The sequence below is a fragment of the Chlorocebus sabaeus genome, chromosome 29, assembly GCF_047675955.1.
Source record: "Chlorocebus sabaeus isolate Y175 chromosome 29, mChlSab1.0.hap1, whole genome shotgun sequence".
In the NCBI taxonomy this organism is placed as follows: Eukaryota; Metazoa; Chordata; class Mammalia; order Primates; family Cercopithecidae; genus Chlorocebus; species Chlorocebus sabaeus.
This window is the reverse complement of record NC_132932.1, coordinates 5,777,292-5,792,356: the sequence shown is the minus strand read 5'-3', so window position 1 is coordinate 5,792,356 and position 15,065 is coordinate 5,777,292. Positions and strand designations below refer to the sequence as shown.

The 15,065-nt window shown below is 43.5% G+C and overlaps 2 non-coding genes and 1 pseudogene across 2 annotated transcripts; all 3 read right to left on the bottom strand.

The window, feature by feature from the left end:
- Window positions 1-2,986: 2,986 nt before the first annotated feature.
- On the bottom strand, window positions 2,987-9,133 carry LOC119620306 (cAMP-dependent protein kinase catalytic subunit PRKX pseudogene; annotated as a pseudogene).
- On the bottom strand, window positions 6,031-6,137 carry LOC119620421 (U6 spliceosomal RNA). Its single transcript, XR_005236947.1, has one exon. It is a non-coding gene; the product is annotated as a U6 spliceosomal RNA (small nuclear RNA).
- A 1,483-nt stretch (window positions 9,134-10,616) lies between the features above and the next one.
- On the bottom strand, window positions 10,617-10,723 carry LOC119620401 (U6 spliceosomal RNA). The gene has a single exon (XR_005236929.1). It is a non-coding gene; the product is annotated as a U6 spliceosomal RNA (small nuclear RNA).
- Between the last annotated feature and the right edge of the window lie 4,342 nt (window positions 10,724-15,065).

The window sequence follows — 15,065 nt, the reverse complement described above, 5'->3', positions numbered from 1 at the left end:
CCTTTCATGATTCCAAACCCAGTGCCTTACACAACCTCTTCAGAAGGTGAAAACACGAATGGTCTACAGGCTGTTGACAGGAAGGGGAAGCCGTTCTAGAATAATTTCATAAGCACCCGTGGAGTATCTCAGCTGGCAAGCCCAGGTGTGCAGTCATTTCCCATTGTAAGGTTGAATTAACAGAGACTGAAAAATAGAAAATAGATAAGATGAGGCAATGAAAACATCCCCAGCAAAAGAGAACAGGGAGCACTCTTTCTCTGAATATTTGATTAAAATACAAATCTAGGAAAACCATTTACATGCAGTGAGCTGTGATGGCACCACTGCACTTCAGCATGGGTGACAGAGCGAGGCCCTGTCTCCAAAAGACAAAACAAAACAAAAAAACATTTACAGAGGAGACAGTATAGCAGAGTAGGGGAAAACAGGCATCATAGCCATACAGCCCTGGGTTTAAACTCCGACTCATTCACTAACTTTGGGATGTGTGACTTCAGGCTTTTTAGTGCTTTTTTTCTTTTTCTTTCTTATTTTATTTTATTTTATTTATTATTTTTATTTTTTAAGACAGAGTCTCACACTGTCACCAGGCTGGGGTACCGTGGCACGATCTCGGCTCACTGCAACCTCTGCCTCCTGGGTTCAAGCGATTCTCCTGCCTCAGCCTCCGGAGTAGCTGGGACTACAGCCGCGCGCCACCATGCCCAGCTAATTTTTGTATTTTTAGTACAGACAGGGTTTCACCATGTTGGCCAGGATGGTCTCAATCTCTTGACCTCGTGATCCGCCTGCTTCGGCCTCCCAAAGTGCTGAGATTACAGGAGTGAGCCACCATGCCTGACCTCTTTTTTTTTTTTTTGAGACAGAGTCTCACTCTCACCCAGGCTAGAGTGCAGTGGCACAATCACAGCTTACCGCAGCCTCAACTTGCTGAGTTCAGGTGATCCTTTCGCCCCAGCCTCCTGAGTAACCACAGGCGTAAGCCACCATACCAGACTAATTTTTGTATTTTTTTGTAGAGACGGGGTTTCACCATATTACCCAGACTGATCTCCAACTCCTGGACTCAAGCAATCTGCCCACCTTGGCCTCCCAAAGTGCTAGGATTACAGATGTGAGCCTCCACACCCAGCCTTGTTAGTGCTTTTCAATAGCCTTTTGACACACGAATTCCCTCATGAGTAAAACCTACTTTGAATGTAATGAATTGAATTGACATGGAAGAAGATCAAATCGGGTATGAAGAAGTAAAGAGGGCCGGGCGCGGTGGCTTACACCTGTAATCCCAGCCATTTGGGAGGCCGAGGCAGGTGGATCACCTGAGGTCAGGAGTTCGAGACCAGCCTGACCAACATGGTGAAATCCTGTCTCTACTAAAAAAACAAAATTAGCCGGGCATAGTGGGGCATGCCTGTAATCCCAGCTACCTGGGAGGCTGAGACCCAGGAGGCGGAGTTTGCATTGAGCTGAGATTGTGCCATTGCACTCTAGCCTGGGTAACAACAGCAACTCCATCTCAAAAAAAAAAAAAAAAAAGAAGGTTCAGATATTCTCCCAGAACACTCAGGAGAAGATGAAAGTGGTAATTAAACATGGAGATTGGAAAGCAGAAACTCAATTTACAAATAATTCCTTAAGACAGTGAAATGTAATATTGAAGGATGGCAAAATAACTTGGAGAAAAAAATATGTGTGATGGGTCTATAAAAGACATCATATTGCCATTAACAAAAAGAATGGCAACCAAAAGACATACTCTGATACACAGTCTGAGAAAATATATCTTTCTTCTTAGGAAATTGTTGGGATGCAAACATAACCCAGTCATTTTTCCTGGAAACATTACCAAAGAAAGGAACCCAAATTAAGATTTTCTCATTAGACACATCATGAAATAAAGACTAAATAATAAATATAATGGTGATAACAAAATGTAGTGTAAAAGTCAAGAATAAAATTTGAGAAGATACATAATGTAAAAAACCACTGGGAATAGCAATTTGGTTTATAAATTCAAGTGAAATTGACAACGGCCAGAAAGCTGGCGGGGGCAGGAAGCGCATTGCACGCAGAATTTACTTCAGTCTTGGCTTTGATTACTGAAAAAAGGAATTTTCAAGCATATTTTTTGAAAAGAGGAGAAAGGTGCCTGGGTACAGAGGCTCATGCCTGTAATCCTAGTGCTTTGGGAGGCTGATGTGGGAGGATCACTTGAGGCTGAGCTTGAGACTAACCTGGGCAACATAGTGAGACCCAATCTCTACAAACAAATTTAAAAGGCTGGGCATTGTGGCACACACCCATAGTCTCAGCTACTTGGGGGGCTGATAGGGGAGGATCACTTGCACGCAAGAGTTTCAAGGGTGGAGTGGGTTACCATGATTGTGTCACTGCACCCCAGCCTGGGTGACAGAATTAGACCCTGTTTCCAAAAAACTAAAAAATAAAAAGCATAGAAAGGCAATGATTTGGCTGGGCGTGGTGGCTCACACCTATAATATCAGCACTTTGGGAGGCTGAGGTGGATAGATCTCTTGGTCAGGAGTTGGAGACAAACCTGGCCAACATGGTGAAACCCTGTCTCTACTAATGATACAAAAGTCAGCTGTGTGTGGTGGCGCATGTCTGTAATCATAGCTACTCAGGTGGCTGAGACAGAATTGCTTGAACCCAGGAGGCAAAGGTTGCAATGAGCTGAGATCATGCCACTGCACTCCAGCCTGGGCGACAGAGCGAGACTTGGTCTCAAAAAAAAAGAAAGGCAATGATTTAAAACAGATATATTTTCCAAATAACTATAAGAGAGAAATAGAAATCACTAACAATTCATATGCAACCCAAAAGAAAGCAAAAGAAACACTAAGACTAAAATAAAATGGCAAATATGTAATTTATGACAAGAAAAATTATTTAAGAGGTTACACCTATGTATGTTTTACTTTAATAAAAAGGGAAAAGAGGCAAAAGCTTGTCAATTGTGTTTATAATATAAAATTCATTTATTATCTACTACTTATAAACAATCAGGCCAAAGAAATTATACCAAAAGGTTTAGACTTTTAGTCACATAATGGAGGGTGGAACCTCAAAGCCTGGCCTTGGATTATCCCAACGCATTTTCCTGGATATACTACAGTGTTTTTTGTTTTTGTTTTTTTCTTAAAAGATACAAAGTTTTATTAAACAAACCTGGAATCAACAGTATTATTACATAAATTAGACAGCAGTAAGATTTTCCTAGGGCATATGCACAAATTACAGTGATTTCCATCGTGCAACAAACAGACAGGATTAAAAATAGGCACTCCCCGCCCCGCATGAAAAGGTGAGATCACCCCACTGGGCTCCCAGTTCTGGCTCACCAAGGGGTGCACAAACCTGCAAAGGCACTCCACCTGTGTGCATGGCATCCGCCAGCAGTAACAGGGGCCCCAGAAGCACATTGGCAACATGGTGAGGCTGCTCAGCGTTCAGCGCAAAAAAAAAATTCGGCTATGACAGCTGAGCAGAGCTCAACAGCCATCTCAGAGGACAAGAACTGTGGAAAGCCTTCAGATCCCATCTGCTAAAACACACATATAAATCCTTTTACATACAGAATAGACGTGTCTACCATGGAAGATCAAACTAAGCCTCAACAGAACTTCCCAACACATGATAATTTACAGAGAACCGTGACAGGGCATCCACCTTTTATTAGGAAGGACTGTTCTGCTGGGTGCAAGGCCATAAGGTTTGCAAAGCAAACTTGATTATGAAAAGGCTTGGTGTAAATACAGCCCCCACCTTCACCAAGACACACACACACACACACACACACACACACGCACACACCCAAAGAAACTATCCAAATACATTTAGACACCTGTTCTTGTGCTTTTCTTCTTGCTTTTGTTAAGCGAATCCCATCGGTTTAAGTTAGACTAATTAGAAGGCCTTCCTGCCTCTGTCGGCAACAGGGAAAAATGGTGCAAATGACTCCTCCAATGTGTGTAAAATTCATGCTAGCTAGATTGAAGGAAAAATGAGAGGAACCTTGGCACCCCATTTCAAATCTCTGCAACTGGAGAAATCAAAGGTTGCAAGGACTGTGTAGACTTGACGCAAAGTTAATGCGAAAATAAAACCCAAGCCAGTGCTGTGTTGTACTCTGTTCACTCAGTAGCTAGAGCAATGAATGATTGTGACATTCTGGTGTGATATTTGTGCAGCCTGAGGTACACCCTGGGCACAGAGTTGAGCCTTGGGATCTTTAACAGTATTAAGCCATAGTTTCACAGTTACAATGGTCCAAAGAACTAGAGGCCACATAGGTCAAACAAAGAAATGGTGAACACATCCCAAAGCACTCAACTGTTTAGTTCCACTGGAGATTTTTTTTAATGGGTAGTGATTTCAAATGATTTGGTCTTTTTTTTGTTTCGTTTCGTTTTGTTTTTCTTCAAAGCAAACAAATGATTTGGTCTTTAAGTATGGACAGAAAGAAACAACATGCTGAACGAGAAATTCACTAACAACTGACTGTACAGTTGTTCCATGGGCATGGAGAGGGAGTGGGGTTGAACAGCATTTTGAGGGGATGAAGTGTGCAATCTTATCCCCTGGGGGAGGGATTCTGAACAGCATTTTGAGGGGATGAAGTGTGCAATCTTACCCCATTGCTGGGGGGTTTCTGCTTCTTATTCTATCATGCTGACAGCAAATATAATTTGCCCATCACTGGCTATAGATAGTTTAGGCTAAGCAGGATTTAGACTTGTGTTGGGAAGGAATTAGAATAATTCAGTAGATACAGCGTATACTATTCGGTTGTGACCTTTTCTTCCTGGCTTTATCAATGCCTATGAAAGCAGGCTGGTGGCATTTCCCTTGAAGAAAACAAGACTTGCCCCACTATACTTCCTGTTGTGGCATATCCATTTCCTGAAGATATTCTCTTATAGAGTTCCAATTTGAGAAAATACTGCCAACTCATAAAATTACATGAAGCAAAGTAAATTTGTAATTTTTTCTGATACAAATTTTGTGATTATTGTAATGAATTGTCCTCCACATTTAGCACAGTAATTGTTTCATGTGATCATCTATGCGAAAATTTTGGAATGCCATCCAGATAAACTATTTTTATTTATTTTATTTTTTATTTTTTGAGATGGAGTCTCACCCTGTTGCCCAGGCTGGAGTGCAGTGGCACAATCCCGGCTCACTGTAGCCTCTGCTTCCCGGGTCCAAGTGATTCTCCTGCCTCAGCCTCCCGAGCAGCTGGGACTACAGGTGCCCACCAGCCAGCACGCCTGATTTTTGTAGTTTTAGTGGAGACGGGGGTTTTGCCATGCTGGCCAGGCTGGTCTCGAACTCCCAGCCTCGGTTGATCCACCTGCCTCGGCCTCCCAAAGTGCTGGGATCACAGGCGTGAGCCACCATGTCCGGCCAGGTAAACTACTTAAAAATTATACATAGTGATTTTTCCATGTTTATAGCTCATTTTGATTAAATTAACCTCTACATGACATTGGGCCATTTAAACTATGACCCCACCATGGGGCAGTTACCAGGTAGCCTGTATCACTTCAAATGTTGAAGTGTGCATGACGGTCCAAAGTGGGTTTCACACCATCACACGTTCTTGGAAGCGCTTCTAATTTCTCATTTGTTCTGTATGACTGGAGGCTTATTACAATGTCTGTAAAGAACAAGGTCATCAATCTGCTTGCATATTTCATTTTCCTGCATATCTGTTCACAATTACGGCAAGGCATTTCAGGCTTTCCTGATGCAAATTTTCATCAGTATGAAATCCTGGATAACAAAACAGGCAACCCAAAAATAGGCATGTGGACTCGTGGGTCTATGTACTTTTTAAAGTGTGCTCAAGAAAAGTGTTTCATTTACGGTTTTATTAATACTTTTTAAAGTAGAATGTTCAATAATATTATTACTATGATTTATTTTTATAGTCAGCAAACATGAGACTTACTGCTTTTCCTTCTAGCTCCACATATCAGTGCACAGTGTAACATTTTTTTAAAAAATATGGAATGCTGCATGAATCTGCGGATCTTCCTTGCACAGGGGGCCATGCTAACCTCCTCTGTGCCATTCTAATTTTAGTATACCTGCTGCCGAAGTCAGCACCAGTTTCACCTTTTCACATTCGTAGTAAAACTGATGGGAAACTGAATATGAAATGTTTAGACAATGATGGCCCTCAACTGTTAATCCCAACAGGATGGTGACTGAGGTGCACAGGCTGAAAATACAGTTGTCTAAAACATTTCCACATTTCACTATCTGAACATCATTTTCCAATTAATAACATAGTTATTAATTGTAAAGAGTTTATTCTACTCAACCCACTAATTATTCTCACCTACTTGAGTTGACCTCAACGTGAAGAAAAGGTCATTGATGAAAAAGGGTGGCTATGTTCTGTTTCTGCAATTTCACTGTGTTTTAACATTTTTTTCTTTTTACAGAGATGGGGTCTTGCTATGCTTCCCAGCCTGGTCTCAAACTCCTAGGCTCAAGCAATCCTCCTGCCTTGGCTTCCTCAAATCCTAGGATTATAGGAGTAAGCCACCGCACCCAGCTTCACTGTCCTTTAAAGTCTTAAGGTGGATGTTCTCTTCATTCCACCTTCAAAGCCATTGCCTGTTTTTGTTGTTGTTGTTGGTTTTTGTTTTTGTTTTTGTTTTTAGACAGGGTCTCACATGTCACCCAGGCTGGAGTGTAGTGGTGTGATCTTGGATCACCGTGGCCTGGACCTTCCCGGGCTCAAGCAGTCCTCTCATCTCAGCCTCCTGAGTAGCTGAAACTACAGGCACATGCCACCATGCCCGGCTAACTTTTTTGTATTTTGTAGAGATGAGAGATCTCACCATGTTGCCCAGACTGGTCTCCAACTGCTGGGCTCAAGCAATGTGCCCACCTCAGCCTCCCACAGTGCTGGGACTACAGGAACAAGCCACTGCACCCAGCTTAGATGAAATTTTTGAAACTGACACAGAAGGTGTTTTTAAATACAGTATATTCCTCCAACAACTTCAATGTCATTGTAGATTCTTGGAATAAATTCATTCCCATATCTTCTCTTTGTTTCTTCTTTTAAAGTCTCAAGTTACCACGTAGGAAGCACTAAAGCTACTGAAGGTGGATCTCCCCATGATATTTTTTTCACCCAAACTAAAAAACGCATGTGAGGTGATTTTTTTAAATCCATGCAACACACCCTTCAGATGTTGTCCCCAAGAGAAGAGATTTTTGAAAAAACAAATTGAAAAATAAAAATTATAGGCTCTGTGAAGCATTAACATTTACATCACTGCACAATTTCTGTGGATCTGCCATAATGACTTCTATATATACACACAGGTACACACACACACACACACACACACACACACACACACACATTTGTGGTTATAATCGAACAAGTCCAGTTCAAACTTATAAACTTAAGTCTATGAGAAAAACCAAGACATCACAATAGAAACACAACACTAAAGGATAAGACAAAATCTACAACCAAACAACTTTCAAAACCTTTCTACAGTGTGGAATTCCAGTTGCTTAAATAATGCCAGTTACATTATTTTCATCTATGCTCTGATCTGTTTCTGTACATACAGGCACACAGAAACGTGGAAATGTCCTTATCACGTGAAGAAGACATTGCTTCTGGTCTGCTTAGGTACAGGTCTTTGTTCCAGGCAGATTCCAATCTTCCTGTTTCTTCCAGATGTGAGCTCCTGTCCTCAGAAATTCTCGAAGATTTCTAAATCCTTCTGCGGCATGGCGGCGGCTGTGTCCTAGTCATTCTCTGGGTAAGTTTCGAAGTTGGAGGTGTCTCCGTCGCGGGCTATCTTGGGCACAATGGGAGGCTTCAGTTTTCTCTGCGGAACAGCTTCCCAGTCCACGGAGCGGAACCACCGATGGCGTTTCACATCATTAGCCCTGTTCTTCATGTTTCCTAACCGCCTTGTTCTGTCAACCACGAGCAGTTTCTTAATGAGGTCTTTTACACAGAAATCTAAATGTCTGGGGAAATCTATTCTGCCTGCAAGAATTTTCTGATAAATGCCAAATGTGTTATCACACACACACACACACACACACACACACACAAAAAGGAGGAAACCCTGAGAGCATCTCGAATATCAGGATGCCGAGGGCCCACCAGTCCACGGCCCTTCCATGGCCCTCGCTTTGAATGACTTCGGGGGCCAGGTACTCGGGTGTTCCACAGAGGGTCCAAGTCCTGTCTACCAGCTTCTCGGCGAACCCAAAGTCCATGAGCTTGATGTGGCCGCCCCTATCCAGCAGGATGTTCTCCGGCTTAAGTTCCTGTAGACGATCTCCTTGGAGTGGAGGTACTCGATGGCACAGGTGATCTCCGCAGAGTAAAAGAGACCCTTGGCGCTGGAGAAGCGCCCCCGGTTGCGCGGGTAGCTGAAGAGCTCGCCGCCCGGCAGGTACTCCATGAGCCTGTAGAGGAAGCGCTAGTCATGCCACGTCCAGAACAACCTGATGAGGAACGGGTGGATGACTTCCTTCAGGACCGACCTCTCAATGTGCACGTGCTGCTCCTGCTTCAGGCGATGACGTCGTTAATGCTCATCACCTTGAGGGCGAAGAAATGCTTGGCTGTCTTCTTCTTCACTGGTTCCACCCGCCCGAACATCCCAGTGCCCACGGTGGCCAGCGTGTCGAAATCCTGCAGGCGGTAGGCAGGCGGCTCGGCTGGGGCAGAGCGCGGGCCCCCAGCTGGGGGTCTCCTCCGCCACCTCTCTGGGTCCCTCTCCGCGGCGGCTGCCTGGTCCAGTCACGGCGGAGAGCTGGCCCAGGCTCTCCACTCAGGTCCGGGGCACCGGGCCAGGCCGGAGCGCTCTGGGAGCCGGGCTTCCCGGGACGCAGCCTCTGAGCGCGGCGCGGCGGCGGCACCAACGGAGGCTCCCGGTGCGCGCCCTCGCCTCCCGGTGCTCGGCCCGACGCTCGGCCCGGCGCGGCTGACTAAGCCCCCCGGGTGGGAGCAGCCGCCGACCTCAGGGGTCTGGCACCGAGTGCTGCGCGGTGGCGGCGAAGACGGGGACCGCGGCCAGGGCTGCCGGGGCAGGGAGGGGGCCCTGCACATTCCCGGTCTCGCCTGGCGCCTGCCGCCGCCTCCAGTTCAGTAGCCGCGAGCGCGCTCTACGGTGTTTTGCTTTTGTTTGTTTGTTTGTTTGTTTGCCAGCTGATTCACAACTCAAGTAGCACAGTGAGGGTGGACAATACGGACAGCCCAAGCATCCCAGCATCGTCTGTTCTACATATCACTATTCCAAATGGCATGCTGCTGTGTTTGTGAATCCAGCCTCCCACAGTGGGTATGTCACCACTGACCTGTAACAATCGGAATGACACATTTTCACTAGAGGCGGGCCTTGGCCATCCTCCACAGCAGACTATTAAGTAACAAAATAAGCAATACTATTTATTTACTTCTTACTATGCTGCTTTTTTTTTTAAAGCCTCTGATGAAATCCTGGTGGCTTCTTCTCTCTTCTTACCAATCCAGGAAGTGTAGAGAACTGTTGAGCCCTGTTTCCAAATCCCCAGGTGAAGCTGTGCTAACATGCCTTCTGTCCGTACAGCCCTTTCCAAGACTCAGCTATTTGTGATCCCCCTCAAATGCTGCCCTGATTCTATTATCAACTTGTAATAAAACTCACTTGTATGGTGGAAAGGCTGTTGCCAATTAATTTTATTTTCGTTTGTCACCTATCTTCCCTTCCGTGTAATCGTCAAACTGTTTGTTGTACATATTAAAAATAACACACAATCAAGAGGGCATATGCTATATTCAAGCAAAGAATGCTATGTGAGCCAGGCATGGTGGCTCACGCCTGTAATCCCAGCACTTTGGGAGTCCAAGGGGGGGTGGACCAATTGAGGTCAGGAGTTTGAGACCAGTCTGGCCAACATGGTGAAACCCCATTTCTACTAAAAACACACACACACACACACAAAGCTGGGCGTGGTGGCGCACGCTTGTAATCCTAGCTGCTTGGGAGACTGAGGCAGGAGAACTGCTTGAACCTAGGAGGTGGAGGTTGCAGTGAGCCAAGATTGCACCACTGCACTACAGTCTGGGCAACAGAATGAGATGCCATCTCAAAAAAAAAAAAAATGCTATGCAATAAAAAAATTATGTACTTGTCAATAGTCCAGTGAGTCAGGGGAACCCTTTCTCTTTATTGTGGAGAAAAATAGCACAATCAGAAAAAAAATTAAAAGACAATTTTCAGGAAAACTGACAGTTAAAAATCCAATGTTGTCTTACAAAAGTAGGATATACTACTCTTTTGTGTTTTGCAGAAAAATATCTGGTGATTTGGAGATGGACAATATATGGTCCTTAGCAAATGAAAGAAGTTTAGCTGTGGGGAAACCTGCCCTTCCTCACAGTTTATTGAATAGCTTAAAAAGATGTCATCAGCAATTATAAATGTGCTTCTGGGGTGCTAACTTCACAGGCCTCAAAGGGAGAAATGAGTCTGACAGGAGGCTTGAGGCACTTAAAAAACACACAGACATTCTGATTGCCACCCCTAGAAAGTGCTTTTTTTTTAAAGTTAAAAAATATGAAATGCTTCATAAATTTACATGTTATCCTTGAGCAGGGGCCATGCTAATCTTCTCTGTATCATTCCAATTTTAGTATATGTGCTGCCAATATAAGCATAGAAAGTGTTTTTCAGATGGCCAGGCATGGTGGCTCATGCCTGTAATCCCAGCACTTTGGGAGGCCTAGGTGGACGGATCACCTGAGGTCAGGAGTTAGAGACCAGCATGACCAACATTGAGAAACTCCGTCTCTACTAAAAATACAAAATTTGCCAGGCCTGGTGGCGCATGCCTATAATACCAGCTACTTGGGAGGCAGAGGCAGGAGAATCGCTTGAACCTGGGAGGTGGAGCTTGCGGTAAGCCAGATCACGCCATTGCACATTTTTCAGGTAAAACCATGCATCAACTCTACTGCCTTCAACGATTAGGTAGGCTCTACCAAACAGCAAACACCTGAGCCATTCTCACTGGAAAGAAAATCACAGGCAGATCACATTCCATATCTTAATGCTTCTAAATATCAGAGAACTGCTGGCACAGTGGTGTGTGCCTGTAATCTCGGTACTTGGGAGGCTGAGGCAGAAGGATCCTTTGAACCCAGGAGTTTGAGACTAGTCTGGGCAACAAAGAAAGATTCCATTGCAAAAAAACAGTATGTAAAGTAAATTTAAAATAAATATCAGAGAAGCGTACTTTGAAAACAAAGCAAAAATCCTGAAAAGGAAAAACACAAGCAATCCACGGTGTACACAAACATGTATTGTACCCAATGCAGTAAGTAACTGGACTACAGTTCATTCCAACCACTTGGTAAGGTTCACTGTGAACTGCAAACTTAGAAAGGGATCACTGTTTGCTTTTCCTTTATCTTAGAAAAGACATAGGTCAGCTTTGCAATTAAGAGGGCATACATGGCGTTTACTGTAAAGGCTTTGATGTGAGTTCAGCTCTACCATCTTTAAAATAACCAGAAAAACTCAGAAATGGTTTGCTAGTCTGATCTATGATCCTACTATTAGAAAAGGCATTTTATCAACCATAATTTTCAAATGTGCATTTTGGTAAAGCAAGACACGTTTTATACTGTCATAAGTGACAATCAAGACCAATTAAAGTTTAATATTTAGGTCAAGTGTCCAAACATCTGGGCAGTCCATGCCTGCCAAGTGCAGCCCTGGTGGGTTGTATTAAGGAAAAGGTGGGAGATACAGCAGAAGTCCAGTTGGTGCCCAGGGAGATGGTTTGGATGTCTGGAACATCACCTTTGGTGATTGTGTTAAAACTATTTTTGACTTGAATGGTATTATTTTCAGCCTGTCATTTCAAAGGTGCAACCCAGAATGCCAGTACTATTTGTGTGCAGAGAATACAAATAAATTGAAAACCACCATCCTTGGTTTCTACCTCTTCCCCTCCCGTGCACACTTGGGTCTAACTAAAATTTCTCTCTTAAATATCATCAACTGCTTCCTAATGGTCAAATCATCTGGTGGTTTCTCAGATCTCATCCCACTGTTGCTCTCAGAGATACTAAACCCCACATACATTTTCCTTCTCAAAGCTCTATACAACCTTTCTTAGTTTCCTCATAGTATTTTTTGTTCTCCTGCCTCAAATTTCCCTCACTTTCCTCCTTCTATCCAGTCCTCCCCCGACCCACCCCACCTTGTCTCTCTCCACTCTCAGGGCAATCACACTTTCTTCCATCATTTTCATAATACCTGTACACAAATGACTCATATTTGGCTCTGTCCTAATTTTCAACAGAGCATTTCTAACTCTCTGCTGGATACCATGCTGTGCTGATAACAGTATCAGAAGTTGCTCAGGTGAGAACTGAACTTTTCTTCCTCCTAGGGTTTCCTACTTCCTTACTGAGTAAACAGAGCAGCATCTCAGCATGCCAGTGAAACGATGGCTCTTTATTTCAGGTCGATCCTGTTCCTCCTTTTTAAATTTTTTTTTCCGGTTATACTTGCACACAATATTTAAAGACTAAGTCTTTCAGTTCTAAAAACTTTTCTTGAATTTCTTTGGTACTTTCTCTTTTCCAGTCCTTTTTATTCTTTTTGGTACTCCTATTATTCAATTATTGGACCTTGGTGACCAGTTCTCACATTGTATCATCTCTCTCTCCTGTTTTCTAATTTCTTTGTCCTGTTGCTGTAAAATCTAGATTTCCTCAACCTATTTTTACATTTCTGAGTTTTTCATTTTTGCTATCACATTATTAATTTATAAAAGGTATTTGTTTCCCCACTGAATATTTTTTTCTTTTTCGAGACAGGGTCTTGCTCTGCTCTGTCACCCAGGCTGGAGTGCAGTGGTGTGATCATATGATTATAGCTCACTGTAACCTCAAACTCCTGGGTTCAAACCATCCTTCTGCCAAGCCTCCCAAGTAGCTGGGACTACTCTCCTCAGCTATTTAGTTTTTTTGTTTTTTTTTGTTTTTTGTTTTTTTGTTTGTTTTTTGAGGGACAGAGTCTCATGATGTTGCCCAGGCTAGTCTTAGACTCCTGGGCTCAAGTGATCCTCTTGCCTTGGCTTACCAAAGTGCTGGAATTACAGGTGTGAGCTGCCATGCCCAGCCCCTCACTGAACATTTTTTATGTAGTATACTTTATAATTTCTTTGAGGGTATTGATAAATTAACGTCCTCTTTGTTTAATCTGTTTCATGTTTGTTTTGATCTCCGCCTTTTGGGTTAGAGGCTTTCCCCTAATTCCTGATGATCCTTGGCTATTCACTTATATGTAAGAGTGAGCCACTTAAATGCCAATTAGCTTATGTACATGGTGATATTTGCCACTATGGGCTTCATAGTAGGGTGACTTGGCTGAGTAATTTACTTGGGGAACCCTGATATCTGTCTTTAGATCTTTTTTCTTGGGTTTGTTAAATTCCCCAGAAAAGTCTCTTCTAGCCTCCTACCTAGAGTTAGAAGTGTTCTGGCAGTAGAGTTGGGGAGAAGGCCGGGGAGGATGGTGGTTATATTTAGTATGTACATGTTTAATGAATCCTGTTTTCAGTGTTTTATTCCTATCTCCAGCTGTGTCTGGTGTTCCCTAGTCCAAAGACGTGTTGTTTCACACTCTCCGGGAATAAACCTCTAATCTGCTAGGTGGTGGAGGGAGCAATCGCTAACTACATGGAATGGGGCAGAGGATCTAGAAGTAATTGTTTCCAATTGCTTTTCCACCCACCACCCCATGGTACAGCATGGTACTCAAGACTACAAGCTCCTGAGACTTCAGAGGAATCCAGCTCATAAGTCAGGCTTTTTCAGTTTTTCCCATTCCAGATAGGAATGTAATGTTCCTGGGTCGACTAAGTTAGTTTGAACCCGCCACTGCAAAATTGAAACTGAGACAGTGAAAGAGATCTGACCTAACCAACTCCATCTTGCTTCTAACCTCCAAGCTGTCCTTGTTCATCCCTGGGCATAGGCTGAACTAAGTTTGGGAGGAATTTAGTTTATAGTTTAAAACAAAGATAAGAGGCAAATCCCCTTCTTGACTGGGGACTAGACTGCCTTTATAGGATTAACAAATTAGTCACAAAATTATAAATTATGGTTTAGGAGTCATGCAGCTGGAGGCTGCAAGATTCTGACCCTCCCTAAACTGCTCCTAAGTCAGTAACTATTTTGCAGAGTCTGCACTTGATGGATCAGCTGGCATCACCCAGATTGATAAACTGGCTCATCTGATCTTGGCTCTTGTGGCCCCCACCCAGGAACTGACTCAGCACAAGAAGACAGCTTTAATTCCCTGATTTCATCTCTGACCCAACCAATCAGCACTCTTGACTCAACATCCCCTACCCACCAAATTATCCTTAAAAACTCTGATCCCTGAATGCTTGGAAAGACCGATTTGAGTTATAATAAAACTCCAGTCTCCCCCACAGACGGCTCTGAGTGAATTACTCTTTCTTTATTGAAATTCCCCTGTCTTGATAAATCGGCTCTGTTTAGGGAGCAGGCAAGATGAACCCACTGGGTGGTTACGAATTTTCAACCTACCTACCTTTGAGCTTCCAAAATTGTTTTCTCCTTTTCGATTTTGTCCTCATGTGTCTTGTTGCTTGTGATTTGGCCTCTTTATTGTTGTTAGTGGGTGTCTGAAGGCAGAGAAGCTGATGTGAGCATTCAGCCAGGCCTGGATCCCATTCCCATTGCCCTTGCCTTCAGTGGGATTTCTGCAACAAACGCTTCCCAATCTTTGTGCTTGTCAATCTAGCCACTATATTGCCACTAAAGTCACTTTCTTCAAACACAAAACCAGTCATTTACTCAAAAACCTCATCAGCTGTCTACTGTGTATAGAAAAGTCAATACTCCTTAGCACATCACCCTAGGTCTTGGATGACCTGACTCCAATATACTTTTATGGTGTGACTTATACCACCCACCACACATATCCAAAGCTGCAACAATTTTCATTTTAATAGTG